Raw genomic sequence first — 13024 nt, 5'->3', positions numbered from 1 at the left:
GTAATATATCCATGTAACAAAACTGCACTTGTACCACTTAAATTTATACAAAACAGAGGCCTGGCACAGTGGCTCATACCTGTAATCCCAGCACTTTGGGAGGCTGAGACAGGCAGATCACCTGAGATTGCGAGTGCGAGAACCAGCAGGACCAACATGGAGAAACCCCATCTCTACTAAAAATACAAAATTAGCCGAGTATGGTGGCCCATGTCTGTAATCCCAGCTACTCAGGAGGCTGAGGCAGGAGAATCGCTTCAACCAGGGAGGCGGAGGTTGAGGGGAGCTGAGATTGCACCATTGCACTCCAGCCCAGGCAACAAGAGTGAAACACCGTCTCAAAAAAGAAAAAAGATATATACACAAAAGAATAATAGGTTTACTAGAATGTCTCAAAGCCTTGTACTATTTTATGTATTGTCCCTTTTAAATCTTTCCATCTCTTCTATAAAGTCATGAGGATGACTTTACAGTCATGAGGAAAAGTTCCTAGCTTTTCAGATGAAAAGACTTGTTTAGGGTAAGCTAAAGAACTCAGTGACAGCCTGGGCCAGAGTGGGTACTCTGCCATGTCTGCTGGGGGAATGAGAGATCCCTGCGTACAAGCCACAGGGCAAGAGTCCCAAAGGACAGGCTACTTAAACAGGAGCCAGCTGCCTCATATTTCATCCTGAGGACTCCTTGAGTTTACTGGTCACAGCAGTGTACACAGAGATCATAAAACACTGACAGCCCTTGGACGTAGGTCATGCAATGAAATGAAATCGGCACTGGCCTGAACTGAAAAAGAAGTCTGACTGGAAGCTAGTAATTCGAGATTTTAGATCTTCTCCCCCAAACCAACTGTTTTTTTTCTTCCTTGATCCATCCCAATCCTCCAAAATCAGCCTTAACATTCATCATTCTTATTACCCTGTGTTTTCCCTGCCTCATTTTTCACCGTAGTCTGCTTAGCTGTGACATGTTCAGTACGCTGATATATGGTAGCCCCTCATTTTCCCCCAAAGATGTAGAAACTGACACAACTCTAAGTATTATAAAATGTTTCAGTGCTTGAGTTATGGGCTACTCTTTTTATGCAAATGCTACAAATTGCCCCTAAGAAGATACATCATTTCCTCCTATGGCTGGCATGTTTTCTCTTGGTTTTTCTCTTCTGCTTTAGGATTTTTCTTTTAGGTGTACTCAATTCCCAATTTATAAATGGACTGGGGTCTAAAATTCAGCCTCTGAGTCTGTTGTTTAAAATTCAAATGTCCTGGCCGGGCGCAGTGGCTCATGCCTGTAATCCCAGCACTTTGGGAGGCCGAGCCAGGTGGATCATGAGGTCAGGAGTTCAAGACCATCCTGGCTAACACGGTGAAACCCCATCTCTACTAAAAAAAAAAAAATATTAGCTGGGCGTGGTGGCAGGTGCCTGTAGTCCCAGCTACTCGGGAGGCTAAGGTAGGAGAATGGCGTGAATCCGGGAGGCAGAGCTTGAAGTGAGCCAAGATTGCACCACTGCACTCCAGCCTGGTGACAGAGTGAGACTCCATCTCAAAAAATAAATAAATAAATAAATAAAATAAAAATAAAAAATAAAATAAAATAAAATAAATAAATAAATAAATAAATTCAAATGTCCTTTCAAGGATACAGTGTTATTAAGGGTCTCTGTTCTGGAGTTAACCCTCGAAAATCTACTTAATCCAAACAGAGTTCACGTAGAATAGCCCTACACAAGAGGACTGCATATAGTTCCCACACAATACTTCTATGTCGTCATGTTATATATCATGTTTTAATCGGAAAACATTTTCTTTTCTTTTTTTTTTTGAGACAGAGTCTTGCTCTGTCACCCAGGCTGGAGTGCAGTAGCGTGATCTCGGCTCACTGCAAGCTCCGCCTCCCGGATTCATGCCATTCTCCTGCCTCAGCCTCCAAAGTAGCTGGGACTACAGGCGCCCGCCACCACACCCAGAAAATTTTTTGTATTTTTAGTAGAGATGGGGTTTCACCGTGTTAACCAGGATGGTCTCGATCTCCTGACCTTGTGATCCGCCTGCCTCAGCCTCCTAAAGTGCTGGGATTACAGGCGTGAGCCACCGCGCCTGGCCGGAAAGTATTTTCAGATAGAAACTCACTGCTGTATCAGACGAAAATGCTGCGGACTTTTGAATCAGACAGATGTGAGTTGGAACTTCAGCTCTGTCATATTTAGCTGCGTGACTGGGCAAGAAAAGTGACTTCAACTGTGTGATCCTTCATTTTCTGACTTACAAAACAAAACAAGATTTACCTTGTGACACTTGGGAAGATTAAGTGAGGCCATGCCTGGAACACTATTCCCACCCAATCATCCTGGAAAACTCCTTTTCATCTTTTGAGGCCCACAATGAAGCTGTGACAGCTTACTTCTGTAGGGTAAACACACCTGAGAACAGCAACTTAAGCATACCCTTAGAATGACCCTGTATGGCAGACTCATCTTAACGTGTGCTCTGAGCTAGATAATCTAGGAGTGGCCAACCCAGAGATTCCTTCCTTGTCTCTAAGGAGCATCTGAGCCCATATATGGGATCAAAGTCCGGAGTTTTGGGTTAAATGAAGGTTGCCAGTTAGAGTTCTGTGTTAGTCCATTCTCACATTGCTATAAAGAAATCACATCTGTAATCCCTGCACTTTGGGAGGCTGAGGCGGGCAGATCCCTTGAGGTCAGGAGTTTGACACCAGCCTGGCCAACACAGTGGAACTCCGACTCTATTAAAAATACAAAAATTAGCCAGGCGTGGTGACGTGTGCCTGTAGTCCCAGCTACTTGGGAGGCTGAGGGAGGAGAACTGCTTGAACTTGGGAGGTGGAGGTTGCAGTGAGCCAAGACCATGCCACTGCATTCCAGCCTAGGCAACAGAGTGAGGGTGTGTCTCCAAAAACAAAAACAAAAAACCCTCAGAGCTGGTAATTTAGAAAGAAAAGAGGTCTGATTGGCTCATGGTTCTGCAGGCTGTACGGGAAGCATGGTGGCATCTGCTTCTGAACATGCCTCTACTGGAATTTTCCATTACTCACCAGTTAGGTCTCACTAGAGACTTTCCTGAGAGCAGGAACCATGGCTTACTCAGTTCTGGCACTCTAGAAACCCCTAGAGAGACCCATTGGTAGACCCTCTGCCTGCCGTTTCCTGATCATTAACAACTGATTCTGACAAGAGCTTCATTCCCTAATGGACCATCAAAGGTGCAAGAACTAGAGCAAAGTTTCACAGAATCTCTCTCGTGCTCCTTTCTCTAAACCAGCACACTACACAGTCTGGTCTCCTAAGAGTTTGTGCTACTGGTAAGTGATAAAAAGATGCTCCCTTGGGCCTTTCCCTTCTCTTCTTAATTTAAGACTCAGCCAGGGAAGGCTGAGTCATCAAGCGTAAGGACTAAAGAGATAAAAATGAAGGTCTCTGAAACACAAAAGAATGAGGTAAAGTCAAGTGTATTTCTATGGACCACTCAAGGGGCATGGCCGAGAATGGGGCAAAGAATAATGGCTTCAATTTTCTCAATAATGTAACTGAACCTGGGAGAGGTTAAGTGATTTACTCAAATCCCTCAGTTGGTAAGAAGCAGAACTGTCATCAGAATTTACAAGATTGCTTGGCTCCCAAAGGATATACACTTTTGCCTCTTCAGTGAAAACACCTCTCCCCTCAGAAGTTCTCTTAACCAACCTCTACTTAGCACAAAGTTCTCCATGGACACCTAGGGCAGACTAGATGCCCCAGGCTGGTAAGTCTCTCGTGAACAGGATGTCAGAGGAAGTCTGTTCCTACAAATGGGCTCTGTGCTCAGCAAGAGTGAGCTGTGATTGTTACCGAAGGTGTTTTTATATCTTGTAGTTCTAACGCAATTTGAAATCTAATTAGATATTATTTGAGTTCATGGCATGTAACTGTAAAGAATTGCTGTTTCCCTGAAAGGCAAACTAAACGCTTTGCAACAGCTCAATGAAAAGAAGTCCCTAAACAAATTTGCCTTTGCGTTAGGTGTGGGTGAGACTAAAGAGGGGGGAAAAATAGAACTAACCCAGGACTGTCCTCCAATTGTTTTGGAAGAGTCCTTGAGTTCTTGTTTCACTTTGAATGAAAGGACACTGATAACCATAGAAGATTCATTAGGGTGGTTTATGCAGGTTAATACAGCACTCAATTAGCAGACCAAAAAACCTGGCCTGTGGATGAAAAGAAAGCAAATCAAGGTTAAAATATTTTTATGATTCTTGCTTTAATTGACATTTTCAATCATCTGACCCAGCATTTCCCACAGGTGGGCTGTGCAGGTTGACTTTCCTTTGAAGTAGCAGAGTGTGAGCTGAGGGAGACCAGGAGAGGAGGGGTCTCCCTGACTACAGTAGTATCTGCACACATTCCAAGACCCAGAACGGGTGCCTGAAACTATGCAATAGTGCTGTATAATTCCGTTTTCACACTGCTGATAAAGACATACCCAAGACTGGGTAATTTATAAAGAAAAAGAGGTTTAAGGGAGAACTCACAGTTCCATGTGGCTGGGGAGGCCTCACAATCATGGTGGAAGGTGATGGCTTAGATTGGCAACAAGCAAGAGAAAGAACGAGACCCAAGTGAAACAGGAAACCCCTTATAAAACCATCAGATCTCGTGAGACTTATTCACTACCATGAGAACTGTATGGGGAAAATCGCCCCCATGATTCAATTACCTCCCACTGGGTTCCTCCCACAACACCTGGGGCTTATGGGAGCTACAAGTCAAGATGAGATTTGGGTGGTGAGACAGCCAAACCATATCAAGTCCCTAACCCCATACCACGTTTTTTCCTGTACATGCATACTTATGATTAGTTTAATTCATAATTAGGCACAGCAAAAGATGAATAACAATAACATAATAAAACTGAATAATCATAATATGTCAGCGCCACTGCTTTTGTACTTTGGGGCCATGACGAAGTAAAATTAGGGCAACTTGAACACAAACACTGTGATGCCCAGAGAGTCAATCTGATAACTAAGATGGCTACTAAGTGATTCGCAGGCCAGTAGTGTAGACAGCATGGAGATGCTGGATGAAGCAATGATTCACCTCCTAAGTGGGACTGAGCGGGATGGGGAGACCCTCTAGGTCCTCTCAGTGCCTAGACATTTCCGTGGAGCCCTCAGGGATGACCTAAGAACTCCGTGTGTCCCACCAGGCCCATCTGGGTCTCAGAGTCCTGGTCATAGTGCATCTTTGCTATTTTCATTCTTTTCCCTGCTTTCTCCCATCTTTTGTTTTTTTTTTTGAATCCGGTTCCACATTTATGAAGGACCGCCTGTTTGCTGTTTTTTATGTTCCTCCCTTGGGAGTACAACAGCCCCTCCTTACTTGCGGTTTTGCTTTTCTCCACTTCAGTTACCAGCGGTCAACCGCTGCCTGAAAATATTAAATGGAAGATTCCAGAAATAATTCATATTTTAAATTGCATGCCATTTTAAGTAGCATGTTTCATGCCACTTTACATAACTCATTTAAGTGAAATAATACAGTATTCATCCTTTTGTGTTTGGCTTAGGTCACTTAGCATAACGTCCTCAAAGTTCATCCAAGTTATAGCATATGTCAGTTTTTTGTTTCGTTTTGTTTGTTTTTGAGACAGGGTCTCACTCTGTTGCCCAGGCTGGAGTGCAGTGGCACAACCACAACTCACTGCATCCTCTGCCTCCTGGGTTCACAGGAACATCCCACTGCAGCCACCCAAGTAGCTGGGACTACAGGCACACGCCACCACGCCTAGCTAATTTTTGTGTTTTTTGTAGAGATGGGGGTCTCACTATGTTGCCCAGGCTGCTCTCAAACTCCTGGGCTCAAGCAATCCACCTGCCTCAGCCTCCCAAATCTCCCAAAAGAGATTACTGGCATGAACCACCACGCCTGGCCTTCAGAATTTTATTCCTTTTCAAGGCCTGCCAAAGTTTTTAGTTGTACTTATTTTTATGGAATTTTTACGTTTTTATTTTTGATATAAAAAGACTTGAGAGTTTAGAAGTCTCCTGTGCCCTGCCTGGTCAAGAAATGTCATTTATCAGGAAGACACAGGCCTTCCAAAGCACTACTTCTATCTGTTGTAATTTGCTCACTGATAGCTGAATCTGACTTTCTTTAGAAAGTCATCCACTTCTCCATTTGTGACCAATTACATCCAAGACCCAGATTGTAAGGTATATTCCACTTCAATTTTTCAATATAGTGCCAAAGTGTTTTCCAATTTGGTGTATCCATACACACTCCTATGGGTAACATAAGAGACCACCACTGATCAACTAAGACTTGATAGTATCACTCTTCCAATTTGGTGGCTATAACATTATTTATGATTTTAATAATGTGGTCTTCCTTTTCATTTCCCTGATTAACAGTGAGGCTGTATATCTTTTCATGTGTTTATTGGCCATTTGCCTGGCAACTAAGTAAAAGGACTGTTTACATCTTTTACAGATTTATCACTCATTAAGAATTGTTTATATATTTTGTTTACTGCTCTTCTGTCAGTAACATGTGTTGAAATATCTATCTTTTGCTTTTCTCTCTCTCTTTTTTTTTTTTTTTTTTTTGAGACGGAGTCTTGCTCTGTTGCCTAGGTGGGAGTGCAGTGGCATGATCTCGGCTCACTGCAACCTCTCCACCTCCTGGACTCAAGCAATTCTCCTGCCTTAGCCTCCCAAGTAGCTGGGACTACAGGCCTGTGCCACCACGCCTGGCTAAGTTTTGTATTTTTAGTAGAGATGGGGTTTCACATGTTGGCCAGGCTGGTCTCGAACTCCTGAGCTCAAGTGAGCCACCTGCTGTGGCCTCCCAAAGTGCTGGGATTACAGGCGTGAGCCACTGTGCCTGGCCTGCTTTTCTCTTTTTAACGCCCCTTTGATGGAGTTATTAATATCAATGTGATTGAATTTACGGATTCATTCATTTATGATATGTATTTTTGATGTCTTGTTGAATACATACTTTTCCATTCTGGAGTCTTAAAGCTAGTTTCCCTTTTCATTTAAAAAATAGTTTATTTTAGCCCTTCACTTTCTAAGTTTCTAATCCATCTGGAATTAATTTTGTGCATGGTATGAGACAGAGATCCACTTAAATTTTTTCCATGTGGATAATCAGGTGTCTCAGCACCGTTTATGGGAAACTTAATCATTTATTCAGTGATCAGGTATGTCGCCTCTTCATATACCAAAATACTTTCATAAATGTGTGTGTGCTCTTGCACGTTCTCCTCTTTCCAACTGATTAATTGGCACGACCCAGAGCAAATGCTCGCAATAGTTTACTGTAGGTTTTCACTAGTTACTATTTATGAGTTTTATCATGAATGAGCATGTAATTTTGTCAAATAACTTTGCTTCATCTGTTTAGATTATTTGGTATTTCTCCTTTAATCTATTAACATGCTGAACAACACTTGTGGATTTTTCAATGCTAAATCACTCTTGTCTTTCCTGGAATAAACTCAACTTGGCCATGATATATTATCTATTTTATACATGGCTAGATTTGGTTTGCTAAATATTTTGCTTAAGATTTTTCCATCTACATTCATGTGTGAGACTGGCTTGCAATCTTCCTATCTTGTGAGGTGACTTTGCTCCTCTTTTGCCTTCCGCCATGATTGTGAGGCCTCCCCGGCCCTGTGGAACTGTGAGTCCAACATGATTGTGAGGCCTCTCCCGGCCCTGTGGAACTATGAGTCCGCCATGATTGTGAGGCCTTACCCGGCCCTGTGGAGCTGTGAGTCAATTACACCTCTTTACTTTATAAATTACCCAGTCTTGGGTGTGTCTTTATTAGTAGCATGATAACAGACTAATACACTTTTTTTTTTGTCTGATTTTGGTGTTGATAATATCCTGCTTGTGGAATGGGTTAAAAAGTGTTCCTCTTTTCATATTCTCTAGAAAAGTTTATTTAAAATTGGAAATGTCCTTGGATTAAAAAAATGAGTAGAACTTATTTCTACTTACTGTCTAGGGGTACTGTTTTCAAAGGTTCAATGGCCAGAAGATAATCTAAACTTTATATTTTTTTCTTGAATCGGTTTTGGTAAATAACATATTTCTAGGAATTTGTCCATTTAACAAAAATTCTCAAATTTGTTGACATAATGTTCACAATATTCTATTTTTTTTCACTTCTGCTAATTGATTGAACGCTCCACCAACTGAGACTGATTGCTTTAATCTTTGCTATATATCTAAAACTCAGAAGTCACTTGCTCAAAAACATTGAGAGAATGAGTAAATGGACCTGGAATTATGCACCCCTATTCATTTCTTGGTGAATTCACTTTCTTTTTTCTTGACGACTCTCTCACCATAGTTTTGTCTATTTTACTGGTCCCTTTCAAATTTTTGACTTTATTGAACCATTTGCTGACCAACTTCAATTTTATTTTATTTGAATTTAATGTTCTGTTTTATTGTGCTTTGTTTTTAGAGACAGAGTCTCATTCTGTTACCCAGGCTATAGTACTGTGGTGCAATCATAGTTTACTGCAGTCTGGAACTCTTGGGCTCAAGTAATCCTGCCTCAGTCTCCCTAGGAGCTGGGACTCAAGTAGCTACCACCACTGCCCCACCCCCAATCCCGCATTTATTTATTTTTTTGTAGATATGGGGGTCTTGCTATATTGCTGAGGCTGGTCTCAAACTCCTGAACTCAAGGGATCCTCCCATCTCAGCCTCCTGAGTTGCTGGGATTACAGGCATGAGCCACCATGCCTGGCCGACTCTAACGTTGTTTATATTAATATATCATCTTGATTTGTAAACTTGGCTTATTAATTTTCAACTTTTCTTCTTTTCAATATAAATATTTAAGGATATACCTTTCCCTACATGTTATTTTATCCCATTAATTTTGACATATTATTTTTATTTTCATTTAGGCTCTAAGTAGTTTTCAGTTTAAATTATGATTTCTGTTTAGAACCATGAGTAATGTAAAAATATGTTTTCAATTGTAATCAAATATATTTTTTAAAATTTTGGCCGGACACGGTAGCTCACGCCTGTAATCCCAGCACTTTGGGAGGCTGAGTCGGGAGGATCATGAGGTCAGGAGATCGAGACCATCCTGGCTAACACGGTGAAACCCTGTCTCTACTAAAAATACAAAAAATTAGCCGGGTGTGGTTGTGGGTGCCTAGAGTCCCAGCTACTCGGGAGGCTGAGGCAGGACAATGGCGTGAATCCGGGGAGCAGAGCTTGCAGTGAGCCGAGATTGGGCCACTGCACTCCAGGCTGGGCAACACAGTGACACTCCATCTCAAAAAGAAAAGAGAAAAAAAAAAAAATTATTGTTACTGCCTTCTTATTTAATTTTGCTTTCTTCAGAGAACTATGGTATAATATCATTCTTTGAAATGTACTGATGTCTACTACTTGGTTTCTTTTATTTAATGCTCCATATGAGCCTAAGAAGGATGTATACTCTCAGGTCATTAGGTACAAGGTTCCTTATTTGCCCAATAAGTCAAGCGTATTAACTGTGTAGTTTAAATCTTCTATAGTCTTAGTAATTTTTGTCTTTTGATATTTCAACATTTGAAAAAAAATATGGGCTGGGTGCGGTGGCTCATACCTGTAATCCCAGCACTTTTGGAGGCCGAGGTGGGTGGATCACCTGAGGTCAAGAGTTTGAGATCAGCCTGGCCAACATGGTGAAACCCTGTCTCTACCAAAAATGCAAAAATTAGCCGGGCATGGTGGAGGCCACCTATAGTCCTAGCTACTTGGCAGGCTGAGGCAGGAGAATCGTTTGAACATGGGAGATGAAGGTTGCAGTGGGCTGAGATCATGCCACTGCACCACAGCCTGGGCAACAGAGTAAGACTCTTTCTCAAAAAAAAAAAAAAAAAAAGAAAAAAATAAAAAAACATGTTAAATATTTCACGATGAAAATGGACTTATGAATTTCTCCCTGGAGTTCTAATGAGCTCTCTCTGAGTGTGTGTGTGTGTGTGTGTATGTGTGTGTGTGTATTTGGACAGATATATACATATACAGGCATAACTTGGACATATTGTGGGTTTGGTTTCAGACTACTGCAATAAAGTGAATACCTCATGAGGCAAGTCACATTTTTTGGTTTTCCAATGCATATAAAAATTGTGTTTAAACTACACTGTAGTCTGTGAAGTGTACAACAGCATTATGTCTAAAAAAATATGTACTTTAATTAAGAAATACTGTATTTCTAAGAAATGTTAATGATCACCTGGCCTTCAGTGAGTCACAATCCTTTTGTGGGTGGAGGGTCCTATCTTGGTGCTGATGGCTGCTGACTGATCAGGGTGGTGGTTGTTGAAGGTTGGGGTGGTTGTGGTAATTTCGTAAAATAAGGTAACAATGAAGTTTCCCACAAGGATCGACTCTTCCTTTCATGAAAAGTTTCTCTGTGGCAAGTGATGCAGTTTGATAATTTTTACCTACAAGAGAACTTCTTTCAAAATTGGAGTCAATCTTCTCAAATCCTGCCGCTGCTTTGTCAACTAAGTTTATGTAGTATTTTAAATCAGATATAATAATAATGAACATTACCAAAATGTCACAGGAAGAGACACAAGTCCAAAATCCTGACATTCTCTGATAGGATTTATGGAATTTTCTTTGCTCTCAAGAGATTGATAAGAAATAGAATGGGATTCTCCAACATGAAGATGTGCCAGGTTTTCAGATTCCAGCCAATTACAAGGCTTTCCTCATGCATGTTTTTGGATCAGCAGTCACAACACGGATCATCTGAACTCCCCAAGCTTCTTTTTTCTTGTTTTTTTTTTTTTTTTTTTTCCAAATTAAGAGTTTGTGATTATATGGATAACACATAGAGCCTTCTTAGTTCTCTATCTCTACTTTTTTTACTGCCTACTTTAAATCTGTTGACTTTTTTTCCTTTTCTTTTTTTTTTTTTTTTTGAGACAGAGTTTTGATCTGTCGCCCAGACTGGAGTGCGGTGGCACAATCTGGGCTTACTGCAACCTCTGCCTCCAGGGTTCAAGCAATTTGCCTGCCTCAGCCTCCTGAGTAGCTGGGATTACAGGTGCACACCATCACACCTGGCTAATTTTTATATTTTTAGTAGAGACCAGATTTCCCCATGTTGCCCGAGCTGGTCTTGAATTCCTGACCTCAAGTGATCCACCTGTCTCGGCCTCCCAAAGTGCTGGGATTGCAGGCGTGAGCCACTGCACCTGGCCTAAATCAGTTGACTTTTCTGCTGGTGTTGAGATAAAATTCAGTGCTTATGGCATTCTAGCCAAGATTAAAAACAAAAAAGTGTTAAAGGGCTTTCAAATAAATGGCTTTACATATTAAACAGCTCCACAGTAACCAACAACCTATACATCTTTTGCAAATGTAAATTTGGGTTTGCCTGGCTACCAATTGCTTAGGGTGCTAGAGCACTTAATTAAGGGGATTGACAGCCTAAAAGAATAAAAATTAGATAAGTGATTATGAAGGTTAGGCTCTCAGGTCAAAATCTTGAGGTCAGAGCAGTAATACAAGGTATCTCTTTCCAGCATAAAAACTGTTGTGTCTGCCATACAGAGGCCGTTAAAAAAAAATAGCTGGAAAACAAAACTCTTGTTAAGATGCCTCCCCATAACCATTGACTAGCAAAGGGGATCAGCGAACAAAAGATAAATGTGTTACTAATTCAAGGCCACTGGAGATTTTGTTTTTCTTATACAATTCAGTCAGTCCCAGCTAAAATGTAAACTCATTTGAAGCTGAAGAAAGCAAACAAAAACAGGTAAAAGAGGTTTTTTAAAAAACCAAACTGCTTTACCCAAAACTTCGATCCATTCAATTGCTTTGATAGCATTCAATTGTTAGCCTTCATTAGATTAGCAATTGAAGCAAATAAAGTTTAGCCATGTAAAAAGGTGCCAGTTTTGTCGGAAACATAATTTGAATCCAACCGTTGTTTTGTAAACAGGTAAATTTGTATTACTATCTCATGGCTAAAATTCTAAAATAAAAGCAGTAAGATCTTTGTGTATGATCTTTGTGTATGTGTGTCTATGTGTTTAGGTGTGGTTACCAACATGTACAGGTATTATGTTATATAATATGATGTATTTACAAAGTAAAATCTGGAATAGTTGTTATAATAATACATGTTATTATATAACATTATCATATTATATTATATTATATATGAATAATACACATAACAATGAATATTATGTTAATATAACAATGAATAATATTCATAAAACATAACATGAATACATGTTATTATGTAACATTTATGTTTTATAATGTTATGTTATATCTACATAGTAAAATCTTAGAAATGTATAATAAAATGTATAATGAAATATATTCATAGTATATTATTCATATAACATAATGTGAATACATGTTATATAACATGTTATATGAATAATACATACTATATAACACATTATGTTATATAATATATGTTATGCTATAATCTACATAGTAAAATGTGGAACAGTTGGTCAAAAAAAAATCTAAGAAATTTTATTTTGATTGGCTTAGATGAATTATCACACATATAAAATACATAGTAATTAACCCAAATGCCTTTTAGTTCCTGTGACTTAAATAAAACTTTGATAAACAAGTTGGTTTTTAAATCACTGGTAAAGTAAAAATACAAATATCTTCAAAACTGGTAGCATACATTTTTGGCTGGGTTTTGTATTTGTTTCTGCTACATGTTTTAAAGTCATGAAACTATGAACTCAACTTGAAAACAGAATAATCTTTGTGTAACTCTTTGATAAGTAGGGCTAATTTAATATTATTGGTTTAATAAAAACAGTTGTAGCTTCTGAGTTATACGCAAAATACTCATGTATTTTACTTTCAGGTTCTTAAGCAAACACCTGGTATTCACAAAGTACAAAAATGGTTAACAGTAATATAACTTGAAATGATGATTTGCTTTGTGTAATATTTCAGTTTTCATAAGCAATGTAGGTGAATTGTTAAAAATAAGTAAATCAGG

Source organism: Papio anubis, unplaced genomic scaffold, assembly GCF_008728515.1.
Source record: "Papio anubis isolate 15944 unplaced genomic scaffold, Panubis1.0 scaffold460, whole genome shotgun sequence".
In the NCBI taxonomy this organism is placed as follows: domain Eukaryota; kingdom Metazoa; phylum Chordata; class Mammalia; order Primates; family Cercopithecidae; genus Papio; species Papio anubis.
This window is presented reverse-complemented; position numbering follows the sequence as displayed.